This window comes from Gymnoscopelus braueri, assembly GCF_963280865.1.
Source record: "Gymnoscopelus braueri genome assembly, chromosome: 17".
NCBI lineage: Eukaryota > Metazoa > Chordata > Actinopteri > Myctophiformes > Myctophidae > Gymnoscopelus > Gymnoscopelus braueri.
Genome location: NC_137617.1, coordinates 6,431,000 through 6,450,312, shown reverse-complemented (window position 1 = coordinate 6,450,312; position 19,313 = coordinate 6,431,000). Strand labels below are relative to the sequence as shown.

The 19,313-nt window shown below is 40.4% G+C and overlaps 1 pseudogene across 1 annotated transcript; it reads left to right on the top strand.

Moving 5' to 3' along the window:
* Nucleotides 1-290: 290 nt before the first annotated feature.
* On the top strand, nucleotides 291-18,805 carry LOC308104034 (myosin heavy chain, fast skeletal muscle-like; annotated as a pseudogene). Its single transcript has 33 exons — nucleotides 291-332; nucleotides 459-677; nucleotides 767-910; nucleotides 1,745-1,901; nucleotides 2,010-2,037; nucleotides 2,128-2,230; nucleotides 2,336-2,428; nucleotides 2,512-2,575; nucleotides 2,756-2,854; nucleotides 2,938-3,041; nucleotides 3,564-3,702; nucleotides 4,485-4,603; nucleotides 9,390-9,539; nucleotides 9,630-9,800; nucleotides 10,223-10,526; nucleotides 10,934-10,998; nucleotides 11,306-11,393; nucleotides 11,556-11,673; nucleotides 11,759-11,882; nucleotides 11,980-12,116; nucleotides 12,261-12,516; nucleotides 12,693-12,935; nucleotides 13,235-13,411; nucleotides 13,504-13,649; nucleotides 13,733-13,823; nucleotides 13,911-14,300; nucleotides 14,632-14,758; nucleotides 14,911-15,029; nucleotides 15,118-15,314; nucleotides 15,781-15,964; nucleotides 18,043-18,208; nucleotides 18,368-18,492; nucleotides 18,613-18,805. The product of its transcript is annotated as a myosin heavy chain, fast skeletal muscle-like (transcript).
* Nucleotides 18,806-19,313: the final 508 nt, after the last annotated feature.

Here is a 19,313-nt window from a genome sequence, read left to right as displayed (position 1 = left end):
AAACAAGAAACATGGCTGTAATGACAAAAAATTACTTGGTGAAATTAGGAATAAGCTAATAAAAAACACACAAACGAAAATAACTGAATGGGCAAGCATCATTTCATTTCATTAATATGTAATAATATTATCACTGTTTTCAGATGTGGAACTAATAAGAACTTATGCAGTGGTGTGTGGCAAGAATGAACATTAGGATTCAAATCTAATTTAATTCATGAATATAAATTGTATTGAATCATTCAACTCATGTTAATGTCCTAAAAATGATGTGTTTCTTTCACACTTAAGGGTTGCACACAAGGTTCCACTGCTACTGGTAGAGGGAAAAAGTGAGTGTGTCATAACTTTTCTATTAAACCTACACTAAGCTATAACCATAAGAATAGTCCTACAAGTATCTGCTCAGATCTCAAGTCCGCCAAAGGCATCAACACCATCTATTTGTCTGTCTACAGAAAGCCGCCACCATGAGTACGGACGCAGAGATGGAGCAGTATGGCACGGCCGCCATTTACCTCCGTAAGCCAGAGAAGGAGAGAATGGAGTCTCAAAGTGCGCCCTTTGATGCCAAATCTGCAGCATTTGTAACTGATGTTAAGGAGCTGTACGTCAAGTGTAAAATCCTAAAGAAGGAAGGTGGCCAAGTCACTGTGGAAACGCTCATTACGAAGGAGGTACGTAGGTAGAGGTGGATCTGAAATAAAATAGTGACACAGTACAACTGTAATTGCAAGACATTCTAAAGTTGTGTTTTTATGTTTAGGAAAGAGTTGCAAAGGAGGCTGATGTCACCCCTATGAACCCTCCCAAGTATGACAAAATTGAGGACATGGCCATGATGACCCACCTCACTGAAGCCACTGTCCTGTATAACCTCAAAGAGCGTTATGCAGCATGGATGATCTATGTAAGGTTTTCTACATGCTGAGAACAGTACAGTATTGCACCTGTCGATAGCAAAGAAAGAAAAATACAGAGCACACGTTATATCATCAAGTGAAATCCATAGAATGACAGATTCAAACAAACTCATGGTTCTGAAGTTAAAGTTGTACAGTGCAGTTTCAAAAAAACGATTTTTAGCAGCCTCTGCTGGTCATTACCGTCACTGCAGGCCGTTCATTTATTCCTCTGTTACCCAGAATTCCATTTGTTTTCACCGGAAGACGGAAGCTTTTCAAAAAGCGTTCTTTTAATTGTTTTATACGATCTGTGGATCGTTTCTCTTAGCCAGTGGAGCTTTAGTTAACGTGAGCTGTGTTTTATTTTTCTGATTTTTTTTCGATCTTCAAATCATACAATCTCTTAAAATCAACGTGAGTTTCCTTTTTGTTATTAGCGCGGTAGTTCCTGGCCAAACAGGAAACCGATGCGTTAGTTCCTGGCCAAACAGGAAACCGGTGCATTTCCGCTTCCGTTTTCCGGCTACATGACGTCATTTTCGCGGGAAAGACACCCCTATCACCGTTCAATAGAAAATATATGTATAAAAGGCTTTCGGGGGTGAAATTCATGGAGTGGGTGTTGTGAAACTTTTGCCACTCACAAAAGATATACAATTTAACTTTAGTTTTGTTGAAAAAGTTACCTAGTATTACTTTAACTTGCTCATTAGTTGATATCATTTTCAACTCGTGACTGTAATCCCAGCTCTAGTGATCCGTTGTACCAGATATGTGGCATGCTCATTGCTCAGTGCTATGTTGTATGATGTTAATGTTCTCTCTCTTCTCCCCTTCAGACCTACTCTGGCTTGTTTTGTGCAACTGTGAACCCCTACAAGTGGCTCCCAGTGTACGACCAGGAGGTTGTAAATGCCTACAGAGGCAAGAAGCGTATTGAGGCTCCACCCCACATCTTCTCTGTCTCTGACAACGCGTATCAGTTCATGCTGATGGGTATGTACTAGTCAGGACAATGTAAAAAAAATATATATATATATATATATATAACTATAATGGTTTTGTGCTGTATCCATGACTAAAAGTTTGCTTTACATTCTACAGATAAAGAGAACCAGTCTGTCCTGATCACGTAAGTTTCCCATCTAATAGGCATTAAAAAAGCAACATTGTACACAAATTCACTAACTGCATTTCTCTAAATGTATGCATTTATAAACAGTGGAGAATCCGGTGCTGGAAAGACTGTGAACACCAAGCGTGTCATCCAGTACTTTGCAACAGCTAGTTCTGGTGGAGAAAAAGCGGCGGCCGGTAAAATCAAGGTATATGTACAGGTTTTTTTTTTTAAATAAAAAAATGAACATAAAGCATTTATATGCAATATAGCAATTCAAATTTTAAATTCTAAAATGTCTAAAACATTCTAGGGGTCACTGGAGGATCAGATTATTGCAGCCAATCCCTTGCTGGAGTCCTATGGTAATGCCAAGACTGTGAGGAATGACAACTCCTCTCGCTTTGTAAGTATAAATAATGACATTTTATGAGAAAACCTGCAATAATTCCACAGTGTAGATGCAACTAATTGTTGTGTATCAAACAGGGTAAATTCATCAGAATCCATTTCGGCTCAACGGGTAAACTGGCCAGTGCTGATATTGAGACATGTAAGTATGAAGTTCATGGATGATAAATGATATATGCGTTAATTTGAGGATTACATTTTGAGTTATGTACAACCCATATACACTATTATTGTAATAATATAATTATTATCATTGTTATTATTATTTATTTATTTTTAAATTATTATTATCATTAGTATGAGTTATGTAAAACCCATATAGATCTGCTGGAGAAGTCTAGAGTGACCTATCAGCTTCCTGCAGAGAGAGGTTACCACATCTTTTTCCAGATGATGACCAACCACAAACCTGAGATTATTGGTAAGTGGAATTACTGATGATGCAGTGAGAACATAAATTAATGAATAAAAACACATGTTCACCCTTTTTTAATCCCTTTTAAGAAATGTGTCTGATCACCTCCAACCCCTACGACTTCCCGTTGATCAGCATGGGTCAGATCACTGTGGCCAGCATTAACGACAAGGAGGAGCTGGACGCTACTGATGTCAGTGAACATATTTGTTTCTTTCTAATACTCACTAGTGTGGACTGCAGTCAGTTGCTCTGCAAAATGTATTTTATAAAGCATTGGTTCTCAAAGTTTTCAGGCAGTGACCCCCCAAAATAATCCTATTTGAACTGGGGACCCCCCCATCCTTACAAGCACTTGGAATTGTAGCAGTTGAGGCATTACATTTAGTTTGACTCGGTTCCACAGATAAATATTGTGAAAATAGCTGATCTACATGTTTTCACATTCTTTGACTCTTTCTTAGGTAATATTCGACAATTTGGCCAATGTTTGACAATTTGTAAAGTATAGTTTGTTGATTACTTATTTGTTTTATTTCAACTTACTTATTGTATAGGTCTTAAAAGTCACTTTAGAAATGTGCAGATACCATGTATATACACTTATACTGTATGTTGGTTTGTTAACTGTTGAGTTGTACACAGTTCTAAATGATGTTTGTTAATCAATGCTTAATCTTAATCTTTTGAATACATCTCTGCTTATTGACATCAGGATGCTATTGACGTCCTGGGCTTCAACGGTGAGGAAAAACAGATGATCTACAAGTTCACCGGTGCAGTGATGCATCATGGTGTCATGAAGTTCAAACAGAAGCAGCGTGAAGAACAGGCAGAACCTGACGGCGAGGAGGGTGAGCTAATCTTTATTATTAGTATTATTATTATTATTATTATTATTATTATTATTATTATTATGTATCATTAACATGGAGGGTTAGCTGCATCTTCAACTAAGGAATGAAAGTAATGCATACTTTGTCACAAGTATTGTATTTACTTATATTCTAAATGTACTAAGCTGAATATATTGTCAATATATTTCCATTATTTAATTTTTTTATATTTTACCGTTTACGGTGGCACAGTAGGTAGCGCTGTCGCCTCACAGCGAGAAGGTCCTGGGTTCGATTCCCACTGTGGGCGCTGGGGGCGTGTTCTCTCCTCCACGTCATCAGTGCCCATACCCTAGGTGGGGTTGGCGAAAGGGCCTTTCTGTGTGGAGTTTGCATGTTCTCCCTGTGTCCCCTATGGTAAATAAACGTGTTCCTTCCACGCGCTATACCCTTCCGGGGAAACTCCACCCTGTCAGGTGATAAGAAGCGTTCTGCTCACTCCTCATGCATTGAAGGAAGCATGAGCTCAGTTCGGGGCTCTCCCCAAGCTGGCAGAGGGAGAGGGAGCACCCAGGATTAAAGCTTAGGCAATTGGCACGGGGTAAATACAATGGGTTACAAAAATCGTGGGATAAAAAACTATATATATATATATATATATATATATATATATATATTATACTGTTTAGACTGGTTTACCTATGATCCTAGATCACGTATTAACTCGTAAGTCGCTCTCTGGATTAAGAGCGTCTGCTAAATGCCTAAATTGTAAATTGCAAATTGTATGAACATTTCAGAGGCTGACAAGATTGGCTACCTGTTGGGTATAAACTCAGCAGAGATGCTTAAGGCGTATTGCTACCCCAGAGTGAAAGTCGGAAACGAGTATGTCACTAAGGGACAAACTGTGCCACAGGTGAGTAAATTACACTAATTTCATGTTCTGATTTCATACACACCTTATATTCTCAACACAGCATACCATAAGAACTCTAATATCTTTTTGAGTTGTGTCTTAAATCAGCTTCTGTAGATAAAATGATCAACATTATTCAAAGTAATTTCTATTTATTTATTAAATATATGAAGAGCATACAAAATATACAACTCTGCAGAAACATGCGCAGTTCAATGCACCTCTGATGTATTATTTTAACAGTATCGTTATACCTTATTTATCATTATAAAAAAAAAACACTACACCATACAACCCCACTCAGATCAGATAACACAGGGAAGCTGTTAGAACCTTCCCGAAAACACCCGGGACAGACTCTTCTCCCTTCTGGCTTCCAAACTGTGGAATGTACTCCAATTGCAGTTAGAACTGCAGACTCACTCCCAATCTTCTGCCGTAATCTCACATCTGAAGACTCACCTCTTCAGACTCCACCTTAGCCCGTATCAGTTGCATTAGCCTTGACGACCTTGCAGGCTTATGCAAAGGCTAAAATGTCATATATTCGAGTACATTTCATTTAGCAGTAATGGTAAATATGTGCCTCATGGGGGCGCTGTTGACTATGGGGCTTTGGGAGATGCAATGTCATTCACAGAAGAAGAGTCGCTTGTCAGAGTGCAGAGTGAATAATAAAGTTTGACTGTGTTCCTGACGTTGTCTTGAGTTATAATAATAACTGAAAAACAATACACAACCAAAGCAGTGTGTGCGTTGGTCTTTGAAACCTCAAAATGTAACGTCGTCTCTCGCGTCTCTGTTATTATCAATATGATCGTGACGTCACTGATGCATCCTTGGTATTTTAGCAGTGACGTCACAGGCTAATCCTTGGTATATTTATCCTTATATACACGTTCACTACACATGTGTTTTTGTCTCCGCCAGGCCGAAGGCATGGCAAGAGAGTATGTTTTACCCCCTGTCCGTCCGTCCGTCCGTCCGTCCGTCCGTCCGTCCGTCCGTCCGTCCGTCCGTCCGTCCGTCCGTCCGTGTCTCCGTGTGTCCATCTGTCTGCGAGCGGCTAATCTCCGGCACGTTGGCCCGGTCGCTGCGAAACTGTGCACACACACTCCCTGGATGCCAATTCAGAACCTCTGCCCCAAATTTTCACATGTAAAATATATATTACTCCTACAGATTTTCTCCAAACATCACACAAATCGGTACACAGTATCTCTATAGTCATGTGATCAACATGGATCTGTTCGATTTTCCATATTCCATCCTGATTGGCTAAGATTGGCTTCCAAAGTTTGAAGGATTGGTCAATTTTTACCAAAATGCCTCAAATCATGAACGCAGCATGCGATTTCCGTGAAATTGGCCACGCACATACACACTAGGCTAAGGAAGAAATGCCACTTAAAAACGTTCAAATCAGCCTCATGGTGGCGCTATAACAGGCCGATTCACGTTTTTACCTATAACTGCACCGATCTGCCTGAAACTTTGCACGCACACTCCCTAGAGGTCAAGGAACAACCTTTGCCCTGCATTTTTTACATCTGCCTTTTAGAGCGCCACCAGGAGGCCGACTTTTGGAAAACATTTTTTTTGCTCTTACTCCTTCAGATTCTGTCCAAAAATCACGCAAATCGGTACACAGTATCTCTATAGTCATGTCATCAAGACAGATGTGTCCGATATTTCCTATTCCATCCTAATTGGCTAACATTGGCTTCCAAAGTTTGCAGGATAGGTCCGTTTTGTACAAAACACCTCAAATCATGAGCGTAGTGTGCAAATGCCACCCTTTTCACATTGGTCTGTTATAGTGCCACCAGCAGGTCTAATTTCACAAAACAAATTTTTGGAACAAAATGCCTCAAATAATGAATGCAGTGTCCGATTGCCGTGAAAGGCCTACGAAGAAATGGCACCCTTTTCACATTGGCCTATTATAGCGCCACCAGGAGGCCACAATAACCTACCTGATCTGGCGGAGACTTGTTTGTTTATGTTTTTCCACGGCTCGCGCTACTCAAACACTAGCGGGATTATTATTTCTTGTCAACATTCAAGTAGAACTATGAGAAGGTATAACCCAGCTAAAATAATGTGTAGTTATAAAAAATATATAAAGGATATATGATTAACAGTCCACTTCCTTCTCTTGGTACGGATGGATTCACACTGCAACGTTCCGTTCCCGAGTCCGAGGCAATCGGACCCGAGACTACCTCCCCAGGTGGTTTCGGGTACGGTACGGTGATGCGTTACGGGGAACGGTGCGCACCCGGGACCATAGTCTGAATCCGCCCTTACCGTCCCGGGAACTGACTTCGGTTCCCGGGATCCCGTTTTTTTTTTTCTTGTTAGAAATGAATACTAATTAGTAGAAAGGCCTATCTACAGCGCGGAGGAATTACTATTATAATTAGCCAAGTTACTTGCCGCGTTGCCGACCAGGGCAGGGTCCCATCGTCCCGTTGTGAACCAATATGGGACGCACTGAATGTAGCAGTAATGAACAAAATAAAACACAAGTGGCCGTGATGCCCCCTGCCTGCCCTGCGCACGCTGATTTCACCGTTTCCTCTGCTGTCAATACGGTAGACACCAGTTGACTAGTTGAGATTCAACATCAAGTGAAACGCTGCATAAACAGTGGGTAGGTTTGATTTCGAGCCTATATTCCAGCTTAAAATGCGCGCAAGCCATGCAATGCTTTTGATAGAGAGAGAGGAGAGACTGCCTGGAGAGCTGGAGAGAGAGAGAGCAAGAGAGAGCGCGTGCGAGAGAGAGAGAGAGAGAGAGAAAGTATTAGACCGATGTGGTCAGATTTTTTTATCATCATTAATGTAGTCTACCCTACCTACACTTGCATTTTAGAACGTTCAAACCACCATGTTAGTAGAACTACCCAGTAGAACAAGTGAACTGCACAACAGCTGTCTGTCTCATTGATTGTCAGTGGCAGCACATTTGCACATCAAAATCACACTACAAAACCCGACATTTGATCAACAACAAAATATAGATTAATACATTTGACAACATACAGCCAACATCCCAAAATTGAGTCTTAATATCCAGCAAGTAGCCTAATATAAATTAATAACTGCAAACAAATTACAAGTTTAGGCTATCAATATCCTACAAAAGTAGAGATAAGCTGTGACCTCACCGGTGCTCTGATGGACAATAAATAAATAATCCTTTTGCAAACAACATCCATGTTCTGTTCTCTTGTCAATAATGATACAAATGGAACGTTTATTTCAGCAGCTAGAATGTGATAGTTTGACATTGTTTGAGTGGGTTTTGGGTGCACAGCGCAGCTCCTCGTTTAAAGGGCAAGACCACTTTGGTAGAGGTTTGGGTTGTGTAGTTACCTTGCCATGATGTAACTCCAAAGATGGTCAAGAAATAAAAAATAATTGTTGCATTGACTAGAAATTGATAATTCAAAATATGCTCCCCCTTGACTTACATTGTACAGTAAAACAGCTCTCAAAGTCGCTCTTTTAGCATGTAAACGAATGTAAACAAAGTCGATTCAGACAATATAAAACATCACCAAACCAGTACTGTTTTTTTTTTTAAATAAAAATGTTAACTTACTGTTGATTTAGCAATTTTTAGTAGAAAGAAAACCTGGACTGGATCGGCGGATCCGGATCCGGATCTTCAAATAGTAAAATCAACAGGAAGTTGACATTTTTATTAAAAAAATAAACAGTACTGGGTTTGGTGATGTTCTATATTGTCTAAATCAGCTTAGTTTGTGTTCGTTTATGGGCTAAAAGAGTGACTTTGAGAGCTGTTTCAGTGTACAATGTAAGTCAATGGGGAGCATATTTTTAATTATCAATTTCTAATTAATGGAGCAATTATTTTTCATTTCTTGTCCATCTTTGGAGTTACATCATGGCAAGGTAACTACACAACCCAAACCTCTACCAAAGTGGTCTTGCCCTTTTAAGTTAATCGTCTTCACCTGCTGCTGTGATGCTGCAACAGGGCAGATCTCTCATAATTAAGAAATACTATAATTATTGATTTTAAAAATCAAATTAAGTCAATATTAGTGCAAGTTCATAGGTGGAAACAATAGGGACATTTGGGCACCTCAATGTAAAATTGGCTAATTAAGTATCTACATATACATGTATTTTAGTGGGCACTTTTTTTTTTTACCCTTTAACGGGAATTCCCGGGAAGCCCGGGAAAAGGTCTGAAAATTCCCGGTAATTAAAATTAGCTATTTCCCGGAAAATGTTAAACCCTAGTCCCATAGCTCCCGGGGCCATACCACTGCTGGGCAGCCGTAACCATGGCGACATTGTTTGACACAAAAACGCTAATAAACAGCTGAGATTTGGTGAAATCGAAAAACGGGCTTCGCTGTTCCGTGCACATGGTAATGGTCAATGGCTACGTGCAAATTCAGATGAACTGCTCCAGCCACTGAGGAGAACCAGGCAGAACCAATTTTGGCCTCACCACTACACCACCAGTTTGTCAAATTAAAGACAGATGCCAGGTTCATTTGTAGACCTGGCATCCTGTAGTGTGTATAGTTTCAATGTATCCTACAGATTATTGATTGTTTTGATATTATACTGTTTAGACTGATGATGGTTCTTGGTTTATCTATGATCCTAGATTACTATGCATTTGATGTATTACCTCGTATTTTCCTTGCTTACTGTAAATCGCTCTGGATTAAGAGCGTCTGCTAAATGCCTGAATTCTTAATTGTAAATTGTGTAATTCACACCCCTACCTATGTCCTAAGGTAATGAACTCAGTCGGTGCCTTGGCCAAGTCCCTCTATGAGAAGGAGTTCTTCTGGATGGTCATTAGGATCAACGAGATGCTGGACACCAAGCAGCAGAGAAACTCCTACATTGGTGTGCTGGACATCGCTGGTTTTGAAATCTTTGATGTAAGCATGGACTTTTTTAAAGTGGGAGACAAATTATTTTTGTCACAATTACACTACAAGAGATTGGGCTAATGATATTTCCACTTACAGTTCAACACCCTGGAGCAGCTGTGCATCAACTTCACCAATGAGAAACTGCAACAGTTTTTCAACCACACCATGTTTGTTCTGGAACAAGAAGAGTACAAAAAAGAAGGCATCCCCTGGGATCTCATTGACTTCGGCATGGACCTGGCTATCTGCATTGAGCTCATTGAGAAGGTATGTACATGGACTTGGCTGTCTGCATTGAAATCATTGAGAAGGTATACTATTATTATTATTATTATTATTATTATTATTATTATTATTATTATTATTATTATTATTATTATTATATTGTATTATTATATATTATCATGGACCTGGCTGTCTGCATTGAGCTCATTGAGAAGGTATACTACTATTATTATTATTATTATTATTATTTTATTATATTATTATTATATATTATCATGGACTTGGCTCTCAGCATTGAGCTCATTGGGAAGGTATATTATTATATTATATTATTATATTATATATTATCATGGACTTGGCTGTCTGCATTGAGGTAGTTGAGAAGGTATACAATTATTTAGTGCTTTAATGGACATGATGTTAATATTGTTTTTGTCATTTTCTCTTTTGTCTCCTTTACAAAGCCCTTGGGCGTCTTCTCCATCCTTGAAGAGCAGTGCATGTTCCCAAAGTCTTCGGACAAATCTTTCGCTGAAAAGTTGATTGACCAGCATCTTGGGAAGAACAAGGCCTTTGAGAAGCCCAAGCCTGCCAAAGGCAAGGGTGAGGCCCACTTCTCCCTGGTCCACTACGCTGGAACTGTGGACTACAGCATCACAGGCTGGCTTGAGAAGAACAAGGACCCCCTGAACGACTCTGTCATTCAGCTGTTCCAGAAGTCTACAGTTAAACTGCTGGCTGTGTTCTATCCCCCACCTGAGCCTGAAGGTATGTTTATTAATCTATGTGACACCAAACAATGACTCGACAACGACTGACTGGGGAACAAGACTAATATACACATGAGGACTGATTACACATGAGATACAGCTTGGAGAGACATGGACATATAACCATGAAAACTAGAACAAGAACATAACACATAGAAATACAAGAGCTAGACAAGACAGGCAAAGTCTGTGACTGTGACAGAACCCCCCCCTCAGCCCCTTTCCCTGCCTGCATGTACCTGTGCTCTCAAGCTCTTGTTCCCTCTATACATTCCTCCCGTCTCCCTTTCATCATGGACATTGTGGGACGTTTTTTAATTTGTTCTTGTCCAGGACTTTGGTTCGACCTTGGTCGTTGAAAATTTGCTATATAAATAAACTTAATTTGATGTTTCTAATGAATAGATAACACAAAGAAGGGAGGCAAGAAGAAGGGTGGTTCCATGCAGACTGTGTCTAGTGCTTTCAGGGTAAGAATATTTATTCATTATTAAAAACATTATATCCATGTAAGAAATAGGCATGTCTTTTCATGTTGGAATTAAACAATTTCTTTATCACAAGTTGTGAGCTTGTAGATCAGCTATCTTTGAATGGCTGAAGTATAAAATAGGGCTTAAGTGGTTAATGTATGTTTTAGGAGAATCTAAATCTGTAACTAGTATCTAAAGGAGAACGTTTTACCAATAATAAGCCTACTTGGCTCTTCTGTCTCAATAGGAGAACTTTTTTTTTTTACTAATAATAAACCTACTTGGCTCTTTTATGTCTCAATAGGCGAACTTGGGGATGCTGATGACGAACTTGAGGGCAACTCATCCTCACTTTGTGCGTTGCCTGATTCCCAACGAGTCCAAGACTCCAGGTAAACACATACAATATACAGAAAAGAAGAATATATGATTCCTAACGAGTCCAAGACTCCAGAAAATACAAATGTAAACAATGATTGTGAGGTGGTCATTTAATGCAACTTTGGCCAGTGTGTAGCTGTTGTCCTAATAATAATGGAGCAACATCTTTACAGGCTTGATGGAGAATTTCTTGGTCATCCATCAGCTAAGGTGTAACGGTGTGCTGGAGGGTATCAGAATCTGTAGAAAGGGCTTCCCAAGCAGAATCCCATATGCTGACTTCAAGCAGAGGTATTCATTCCTTTTTCCAGCAGCATTTAGTTCCAAACCCATTAATGGGAGGCACGCAAAATGACCATGAACTTCTGCAAAACAGGTACAAAGTACTGAATGCCAGTGCATGTCCCGATGGTGCGTTCATGGACAACAAGAAAGCCTCTGAGAAGCTGCTTGGGTCCATTGATGTTCCGGTTGATGAGTACAAGTTTGGACACACCAAGGTAAACACACTGTGAACCTGGTTTAAAATTATCAAGATAGGACTAAAAGTTGATTTTACAGTTCTTTTAGTTACAGTGTTTGTAACATTGTGTTCAGGTTTTCTTCAAAGCTGGTCTGCTGGGTACACTGGAGGAGATGCGAGATGAAAAGCTGTTTGCTCTGGTCACCATGACTCAGGCTCTTGCACGAGCTTACCTCATGAGGAAGAATTTTGTTAAGATGATGGCTGTCAGGTACTTTGAAAACATAATTTATTCAATATTTAGTATCATGTGTAAGTACTGTTCAATACCATTTTGTTACAGTGTCAAATCACTATAATAAAAGCGTATACTTCTTCCATCACTGTCCACAATCATGACACACTTTTTCCACAGAGAGGCCGCTTACACCATCCAGTTCAACCTCCGCTCGTTTGTCGCTGTGAAACACTGGCCATGGATGAAGGTCTACTACAAGATCAAGCCTCTTCTGCAGAGCGCTGAGACTGAGAAGGAACTGGCCAACATGAAGGAGAACTACGAGAAGATGACGACTGACCTCTCTACTGCCCTGGCAAAGAAGAAGGAACTAGAGGAGAAGCTGGTGGCTCTGATACAAGAGAAAAATAACCTTACGCTGGCAGCATCATCAGTAAGCAGGCTACACTGGACATTTTACAATTACCTCCCTCAGATCACAAAGCTGTGCTTTCTCACACTATGCTCCCTAAGAGTCTGTACCCCCTAAACGGCAACTGCAAAAGTACATATTGAACAGGACAAATGCTGACATGCTTGTGTGTTTTTTTCTTTTTCATTGACCACTAGGGAGATGAAGCATTGAATGATGCTGAGGAGAGATGTGAGGGTCTTATTAAAAGTAAAATCCAGTTGGAGGCAAAGCTCAAAGAGACGACTGAGAGACTGGAGGACGAGGAGGAGATCAACGCTGAACTGACCGCCAAGAAGAGGAAGCTGGAGGATGAATGCTCTGAGCTCAAGAAGGACATTGATGACCTGGAGCTCACCTTGGCCAAAGTGGAGAAGGAGAAGCACGCCACTGAAAACAAGGTATAGATTATGCACTCTCTCGTTAGTAGTCGTTGCTGTCGGGTAGAAATCTCCAAATGTAAACCTTTTGCGTTTTTGGTAAATTAACGCCCTACTTGATCTACAGCGTCACACACACACACAAAAAAAAAGAAAAGTAGCAGATCTGCAAACTTGTTGATCTGCTACTTTTGCTATTTTTGGATGTGAATCCTGACAAGTAACTGTTTTGGACACGTGAGGTTTCCATCTGACAGAGACCAAATGCAATAATGATCTATTCTCTGTATATTAACACTGTCTATGTTGGGTTCATTTAGGTGAAGAACCTGACCGAGGAGATGGCCTCTCAGGATGAGGGACTTGCTAAGCTGACCAAGGAGAAAAAGGCCCTCCAAGAGGCACATCAGCAGACCCTGGATGACCTGCAGGCAGAGGAAGACAAAGTCAACACTCTGACCAAGGCCAAGACCAAGCTGGAACAACAAGTTGACGATGTGAGTTTTACCAAAGCAAATTGGATGTTTGGAACACATTATGTTTATTGCTTCACTGAATGATGATGTACAAATCATTTATCATTGTGCAGCTGGAGGGTTCTCTGGAGCAAGAGAAGAAGCTCCGCATGGACCTGGAGAGAACCAAGAGAAAGCTGGAGGGTGATCTGAAACTGGCTCAGGAATCCATAATGGACCTGGAAAATGACAAGCAGCAGTCTGACGAGAAGATAAAGAAGTAATGTGGACCAACAATATGAAATGTCTGGAGAGAAACCACCTGCAGAATGACACTAAAATATGATGTGCTGTGTTCCACAGGAAGGACTTTGAAGTAAGCCAGCTTCTGAGTAAGATTGAAGATGAACAATCTTTGGGGGCTCAGCTACAGAAGAAGATCAAAGAACTCCAGGTATTTTTATTTTCTGTAAAATAACTAATAATAAGTAAGAGTGAATTATTACTTTCAGATGTTAATCTAACATCATTAATTTGAAAGGCTCGTATTGAAGAACTGGAAGAAGAGATCGAGGCGGAGCGTGCCGCTCGTGCCAAGGTGGAGAAGCAGAGAGCTGATCTCTCCAGGGAACTTGAGGAGATCAGTGAGAGGCTTGAGGAGGCTGGAGGAGCCACCGCTGCTCAGATTGAGATGAATAAGAAGCGTGAGGCTGAGTTCCAGAAGCTGCGTCGTGACCTTGAAGAGTCCACCCTGCAGCATGAAGCCACTGCCTCTGCTCTCCGTAAGAAACAGGCTGACAGCGTGGCTGAACTGGGTGAACAGATCGACAACCTCCAGAGAGTCAAGCAGAAACTGGAGAAGGAGAAGAGTGAATACAAGATGGAGATCGATGACCTGTCCAGCAACATGGAGGCTGTTGCAAAGGCAAAGGTATGATGGAATGCCTGTGTATAATATAATTCTTGAGATAACACTTTTTTTCATTTTCATTTCGTCTTTATTTATTCAGAAAGGTAGATTGAGGGCAAAATGATGCCCTGATACAGTAAAAATAGCATAACATTAAACAAAATAAATGACAAGATAACAGACATCCTCATAGCTAATGATGGCCAACCCAGTGATGAGTAAGGAGACCATCTCAATTTATAAACGGGAGGACTGAAGGATAGACTGCATCGAGTGGCTTTACTGTTCAAATCAAAGCAATGAATCAATCAGAAAAAAAGGATGATTCAGTATGTCCAATGTTCATTTACAGGGAAATCTTGAGAAGATGTGCCGCACCCTTGAGGACCAACTTAGTGAAATTAAGGCCAAGAGTGATGAGAACGTTCGCCAGATCAATGATGTTGGAGCTCAGAGAGCAAGACTGTTGACAGAGAATGGTAAATGTTCATCTTAAAGTGTACTTTGTCTACATGGTTGGTCGATGGTACTTTTGGCAAATTGACCATAATTACAGATAATGCTTTAATCAACAGTTATCCTTGGACTTTTTTTTCTTATGTTTGAAACGAATATTAAAATTTCTAATTAGGTGAGTTTGGTCGTCAACTGGAGGAGAAAGAAGCTCTGGTCTCACAGCTCACCAGAGGCAAGCAGGCCTTCACTCAGCAGATTGAGGAGTTGAAGAGACTCAATGAAGAGGAGGTTAAGGTGAGGAACAGATTTTGTTTAGGTCTAGTGTTATATTTTTTGGTGATTTCATTCAGCTGACATGATTTTGTCCATTTTCTTTTGACAGGCAAAGAATGCCCTTGCTCATGCTGTGCAATCAGCTCGCCATGACTGTGACCTTCTGAGGGAGCAGTTTGAGGAGGAACAGGAAGCCAAGGCGGAGCTGCAGCGTGGAATGTCCAAGGCCAACGCTGAGGTGTGTCAGTGGAGGAGCAAGTATGAGACTGATGCTGTCCAACGCACTGAGGAGCTGGAGGAAGCTAAGTAAGTCATTAGTGTTTTAAACCAGTGTTTCTCAATTTTTTGTGTCTCAAGGACCCCTAATTGATACATATATTTGGCCGCGGACCACCCTCTGGAAAGGTTTTGTGCCAGTGACCCCCAGAAGAGAGGATTTTTATTAAAACAAATTCCAAATTATTACAAATTTTCCAAACATGTTCCATGAAAATAGCAGATGTACAAGTTCGCAACGTGGCACAAAGTGTCACGCAGTGAGCTTGTGGATCTGCTATTTTTAAATAGTCAACATATAAATGGATAAAGTGGTTAAATGATTTTGGTGCTACATTAACTACTTTTGCTGGGGACCCCCTGGATCCCTCCCAAGGACTCCTGCTGTGAGTCCCCTTAACCCGCTTCGAGAACCATTGTTTTACACTGTCAGGCACCACTCACTATGCAAAATATTGCCCACATTAATTTGATTCCACTCAACACTGATCAACAGGAAGAAGCTAGCTCAGCGTCTTCAGGAGGCTGAAGAGCAAATCGAGGCTGTGAATTCCAAGTGCGCCTCTCTGGAGAAAACCAAACAGAGACTCCAGGGTGAAGTGGAAGACCTCATGATTGATGTGGAGAGGGCCAATGGTCTGGCTGCCAACCTTGACAAGAAACAGAGGAACTTCGATAAGGTGCTTTGACACTCATTATTTTGAAACAAAATTAATTATTGCCTCCTTAAAGTGGGGTAAATGACACATTTCATTATAAATGCTGTGCAGGTCCTTAAAGTGGTGTAAATGACACATTTAATTATAAATGCTGTGCAGGTCCTTAAAGTGGGGTAAATGACACATTTCATTATAAATGCTGTGCAGGTCCTTAAAGTGGGGTAAATGACACATTTCATTATAAATGCTGTGCAGGTCCTTAAAATGGGGTAGATGACACATTTCATTATAAATGCTGTGCAGGTCCTTAAAGTGGGATAAATGACACATTTCATTACAAATGCTGTGCAGGTCCTTAACCCTTGCATACACTTTTGGTGTTCGCGGGTCAAATTTGACACGTGATTTAACTCAGCCCAAAATACTCAAGAAATACTTTTTTTCTTACACCTCATAGCTGACTTGTTGTGCATTCATATCCATGTAAACGCTTTTTAAAATATTATTTTGGGTTAGGGTTAGGGTTTCATCTTTCAATATATCTTGTTTTCAATTAGAAAAATATTAAATTTGCACTCATTACATTTCCTATAATGAAGACAATGGATAACTAGACGCGTCGCAATTCAGGGCAATTGCAAAGTGTGGTTGCGCCGACGCGAGTCGCGGGTCAAAATATGTGGGAGGAGGAGCTAAAAGTGTGTTTTGAAGAAAATTCAAAATGGCGGAAAATATATCCAGACGAAAATGGGCGTGGCCTATATGGGGAGTTGCGTCATGACCCAAGGAATCCAGGGGAAATTTTTTTTATTCTACGACCTACGGTTCAAGAGTTATAGGCCAAAAGGTAAAGTGGGCTATTATAGCGCCACCATGTGGCAGACTGGTGTGATTCTTTTTTTAATAATTTTGCAATAAACTATTAACCTCCCCTCCAAGTCTTGTAACTGTAGCCCTTACGGTTTCCGAGAAAGAAATACTTGAATGGGAGTTTTTGCAATTCCCATTAAAGTGGATGGGGAAATTTAATGCACTAATAAATCAATATCAAAAAATCTATCCAGACGCAAATGGGCGTGGCCTATATGGGGAGATGCGTCGTGATCCAAGGAATCCAGGGATTTTTATTTTATTTTACGACCTACAGTTCAAGAGTTATAGGCCAAAACGTAGAGTGGGCTGTTATAGCGCCACCATGAGGCCGACTGGTGTAATATTTGTTTTAATAATTTCGCCCTAAATTATGAACCTCCCCTCCAAGTCTTGTAACTGTAGCCCTTACGGTTTCTGAGAAAAAAATACTTGAATGGGAGTTTTTTCATTTTCCCATTAAAGTGGATGGGGAAATTTAATGCACTAATAAATCAATATCAATTAAACTATGTAACCAATCTCTTAGCAAAGTACAAGCGCACGATTCCCGGTGAGACCGGTCAATTTGACATATGGCACTAAATTGGGAAAAATAAACTGTGGGAGGAGTAGCAGCCCGAAATAAAGTTTATCTAGAAGAATAAAGTCGGTAGAGTACTATAGTCTGGTTGCCCATTCGGGCTAGACGCTAATGTTATCTAGCTATAATAGACTAATATTAGAACACACTTCCAAAAAATAAATAAACTTATTTTAGTTTTTTAACTTTAAAAAGTGTTAATATTATTAGAAATAGTGACATATGTGGTGTTAAGGGTCAAAATTGACCCTGTACACCATAGAAGGTAAAAAAGTCATTTATTTTTCATAAACCCAAACTTTGTTTTACTCATAATAGCAAATGCTAATTGAGGACAAGTTTCTCAAACATGTAAACATTGAATATTGACAATTTGGGGGGAATTAAGCCACACTTTTCTGCCGGGTCAAATTTGACCCGTCACTTTTCTTTTTTTTGAGACCATCAGAATTAACTAAAATGGTGGTAATTAATTTTGTTGCGTTAAAATAGCTGTTTCTGAGGATATCATGAAGCCTTGTTCCAATAAAGAAATGTAAAGGGTACTTTTTACCTATTTAAACTTGAAAACGGGTAAATATGACCCTAACACAATAGAAGGGTTAAAGTGGGGTAAATGACACATTTCATTACAAACGCTGTTTAGGTCTTGGCAGAATGGAAGCAGAAGCATGAAGAGGGTCAGGCAGAACTGGAAGGAGCTCAGAAAGAGGCTCGTTCTCTCAGCACTGAGTTGTTTAAGATGAAGAACTCCTACGAGGAGTCTCTGGACCAACTGGAGACCATGAAGCGTGAGAATAAGAACCTGCAACGTGAGTCTTTCTCTACATCCTTTTAATAACAGTGAGGAAAAAAAACATTATTAAATGTTCAAGATCAGTTGTGGATCAGGCTACAACTTTATTCAAATGCAAATACAAAATAGATGCTGATTGGAAAGTTCCTCATTTATTATTTTCAATCAACTGCAGAGGAGATCTCAGACCTGACTGAACAGATTGGTGAGACTGGAAAGAGCATCCATGAGCTGGAGAAATCCAAGAAACAGACGGAGACAGAGAAGTCCGAGATCCAGACAGCCCTGGAGGAAGCTGAGGTAAAACTTTTAGTTTCTAGATGAACTATATCTTGTCTATATTTTAGATTTATTTCAATAAGTTTTATATTCAAACAGTGTAGCTGTATATGATGTTACATTTTGATCCTTACATTTTAGGGTACTCTGGAGCACGAGGAGTCCAAGATTCTTCGTGTCCAGCTGGAGCTCAACCAGATCAAGGGTGAGGTCGACAGGAAGCTGGCAGAGAAGGATGAAGAGATGGAACAGATCAAGAGGAACAGCCAGAGAGTGATTGATTCCATGCAGGGCACTCTGGACTCTGAGGTCAGGAGCAGAAACGATGCCTTGAGAATCAAGAAGAAGATGGAGGGAGACCTGAACGAGATGGAGGTTCAGCTGAGCCACGCCAACCGCCAGGCTGCTGAGGCCCAGAAGCAACTGAGGAACGTCCAGGGACAGTTTAAGGTGCAATAGTTAGACACATATTCAAACAATGGAACTGCACTGAACAAGTCACATTCTGATGTTTCTCTTAACGTGACCACCTCAAATGTGATTTATTTTAGGATGCCCAACTGCACCTTGACGATGCTGTCAGAGGTGCAGAAGATGTGAAGGAGCAAGGTGCCATGGTGGACCGTAGGAATGGCCTCATGGTTGCTGAGATCGAGGAGTTGAGAGTGGCTCTGGAACAGACAGAGAGAGGCCGCAAAGTGGCTGAGCAAGAACTAGTAGATGCTAGTGAGCGCGCTGGACTGTTGCACTCTCAGGTACGCAAGTCAATAAAAAACGTTCAATATTCAGATTTTTTTTTTTTTTTTTTTTACATCATGCTTACTTACATTGCTAAACTGAAT